We start from the raw sequence: 3,914 nt of genomic DNA, 5'->3' as shown, positions 1-3,914 counted from the left end.
GTATATTATTTACTCCAAATAAAGGGGTTATTAATATTCAATCCAAATAATTTTTACAGGGTTTGCCCTGTGTGGTGTAGAGGTTCGCTCTCCTGTGCTACATTTTGTTATATAACTCCAGAAAAATAATGGAGAACAAAAATTTGGAGGATAAAACAGAGAAAGATCAAGAACCACTTCCTCCTACTGCTGCTGCTGCCACTGCTGTTGTTGCTGCTTGGAGTCGATCGTCATCCTAGAGGGGAAGTCAGATGACCACTTGTACTACTTCAACAAAGCAAATGACTGTCCAGTAGTCCTTTGCAAGGAAGATGAAATATGACAGCAGTCATCCTGTTGCAAGGCGGATAACTGAGGCCTTGACAGTTATGTTGGTGTTAGACGTGCGTCCGGTATCCGCCATTAGTGCAGTGGGACTGCAGTGCCACTCCTAGATGGGCCAGGTGTTTGTGCCGCACACTTGTGTCGCTTAGCTTAGTCATTCAGCTACCTCATTTCACCTCTTTTACTTCTTTGCATGATGTGCTGTTTGGGGCCTAGTTTTTTTAAGTGCCATCCTGTCTGCCACTGCAGTGCCACTCCTAGATGGGCCAGGTGTTTGTGCTGCACACTTGTGTCACTTAGCTTAGTTATACAGATACCTCATTGCACCCTTTTTACTTCTTTGCATGATGTGCTGTCTGGGTCCTAGTTTTTTTTAAATGCCATCCTGTCGGCCACTGCAGTGCCACTCCTAGATGGGCCAGTTGTTTGTGCCGCGCACTTGTGTCGCTTAGCTTAGTCACACAGCGACCTTGGAGCAACTTTTAGGCCGAAAAACTATACTGTGAGATGTGAGGTGTTCAGAATAGACTGGAAATTAATGTTATTGAGGTTAATAATACCATAGGATCAAAATTACCCCCAGATTCTGTGATTTTAGCTATTTTTATGTTTTTTTCAAAAATCATGTGGATCCAAAACCAAAACCCAAAAGGGTGGTTTTGGCAAAACCTATCCAGATCCAAAACACGAGCGGGGATCCAGATCCAAAAACAAAACACAAAACATGAAAAGTGCCCGCCGCACATCTCTAAGTAGCACTGGTGTTTAAGTGGTATCCGTTCACATGGTCGACGATGTTATGGTCGACAGTCATTAGGTCGACCACTATTGGTCGACATTGACATGGTCGACATGGACACATGGTCTACACATGAAAATGGTCGACACATGAAAGGTCGACACATGAAAAGGTCGACATGAGTTTTTTTACTTTTTTTTCTTTTGGGGAACTTTTCCATACTTTCCGATCCACATGGACTACGATTGGAACGGTAAAGTGTGCCGAGCGAAGCGGTAGCGGAGCGAAGGCACCATGCCCGAATTATGGCGAGCGAAGCGAGCCATGCGAGGGGACGCGGTGCACTAATTGGGGTTCCCAGTCACTTTACGCAAAAAACGACACCAAAAAAGTTAAAAAACTCGTTGACGTTTTTATATGTCGACCTTTCATGTGTCGACCATTTTCATGTGTCGACCATGTGTCCATGTCGACCATGTCAATGTCGACCAATAGTGGTCGACCTAATGACTGTCGACCATAACATGGTCGACCATTCATACCGGAACCTGTTTAAGTATACATGCCTGCAAATCGTGTACTTTATCAAAGATATTTATCTTGTACAGAATTTTTAATCTGGTGTGAGAGGAATTAAAATTGATAAGCACTTTCACTATTGTGCACCCAGATTTCTTTATGCTTTCCAGATTTATCCTCAGGAGAAAAACTGAGACAAAGGGAGCAGCACTTATCAGGGATTTTTAACAAATACTGCATGATTCTAAACATATCAGAACTGCAATATCTTGCACTGGACAATTATATTGCTGATGGATATAGATATATAGTTAGTCCAGACTGGGACTTGTGTAGTTAAATGGCAACTTGCTCCGATACCCTTCCTAGAATCCTGCTATACAGTAGTAAGCAAATTGGACCACAATCAGAGTATATAACATAATCAAAAAAGACACTGCAGCCACAGTATATGCAATTTATAAAAAGTCTTGTAAAGTTACCTAGCAAATTTGTAGAGCTACTGTAAATAAGGTTCTGGCACCGGAGGACACAACGGTGTAATCAAAGTTTGAATGAAAATATTAAGTATGACTGAAGCTGTATATACATTTTTTCTACTTTATATGTTAAAGCTGCATTTTATCAGTCAGGTTAATAATGCAGTTTTTAAGTTTTGTTTTAAAACTGTTGTACTTATTTTTTTTTTAAACAGCTGGAGGGTAAAAGTCCCTATGCCACCTTTTCGCAGCAGTAAAATATTTTTGAGTACAGTTGGCATATACAGGTCGAGAATCCCTTATCCAGAATTGTATTAGAAATGTACAAAATGATAGGAAACACATACTGTATGCTACACAATATTTTTTCTTTATAGAGATCAAAATAGTTCCACAGTCATAAAGATCAATGCAGAATACAGACAGAGAGGCCTGTTTATCAAGTCTTGGAGAGAGATAAAGTGGAGAGAGATCAAGTACCAGCCAATCAGCTTCTAACTGCCATGTTACAGGCTGTGTTTGAAAAATTTAAATTAGGAGCTGATTGATACTTTATCTCTCCCCCAGGCTTAGTAAATAGACCCCAAAGAGACATTAGAGACATATAGCACACAAGTGCCACTATCCAAATAACATCCCCCCCCCCACCCCATTATTTGACATCATGGTTACCTAGTGGGGCAAATGGGTGGGTTTTTACCTGAATAACCTGTAAGTATAATATAGTCTATCCCTTATGCCCTTGAGCTGTTTAACTCTTTCATATCTGCTGTGTAATTACAGGTTGAGTATCCCTTATCCAAAATGCTTGGTGCGAGAAGTATTTTGGATATCGGATTTTTCTGTATTTTGGAATAATTGCATACCCTAATGAGATATCATGGCGATGGGACCTAAGTCTAAGCACAGAATGCATTTATGTTTCATATACACCTTGTGTACCTGAAGGTAATTTTAGCCAATATTTTTTATAACTTTCTGCATTAAACAATATGTGTGTACATTCACACAATTCATTTATGTTTCATATACACCTTATACACAGAGCCTGAAGGTCATTTAATACAATATTTTAATAACTTTGTGTATTAAACAAAGTTTGTGTACATTGAGCCGTCAGAAAACAAAGGTTTCATTATCTCACTCTCACTCAAAAAATTCTGTATTTCGGAATATTCCGTATTTCAGAATATTTGGATATGGGATACTCAACCTGTACCACAAAATCTATTTTGTTCCAAAGTGTCACAATAATTGGAAAGAACATTCCTTTTTTTATTGGAAATAATATTCCTTTTATATGTTATCAGAGCTAATTATAGATTGATAGCATAATATAATACAGTAAATATAATTGTGTCCTAAATACGTGATACAATTGGAAACAAGAGATGTTAGTGACAAGTACTGTTCATAATTCCCTTTTTTCTACCTAATGATGCTAATTGCATACTGTTATTATTATATTAGTGTGTATTTGTGTAACTTGCTGTCTGTTGTGATTAGGTGGTTCTACAGAATCCTTGCGGTTCCTTATTCTTAAAGTAGTAATAATAATAATAATATTAACAATAATAATTAATAATAATTAAATGAATTATTATTATTATTATTATTATTATTATTATTATTGTTAATAATAATAATAATAATAATAATAATAATAATTATTATTATTATTATTATTGTTTACGTAATTAGTATATCCCAAGAACACTACAAATCTTTTGTCAAAACACAATACATTATTAAAATGTTGACTCTTATTAACATTATTTTTCTGGAAAGTTTTTATTTTAGACTTTTTCTTTATAAACTTTTATTATTCCCACAATATTTTGATAAGGGGTAGA

The sequence above is a fragment of the Pseudophryne corroboree genome, chromosome 12 (assembly GCF_028390025.1).
Source record: "Pseudophryne corroboree isolate aPseCor3 chromosome 12, aPseCor3.hap2, whole genome shotgun sequence".
In the NCBI taxonomy this organism is placed as follows: Eukaryota; Metazoa; Chordata; class Amphibia; order Anura; family Myobatrachidae; genus Pseudophryne; species Pseudophryne corroboree.
The sequence above is the reverse complement of the archived record's forward strand: the minus strand, read 5'-3'. Positions refer to the sequence as shown.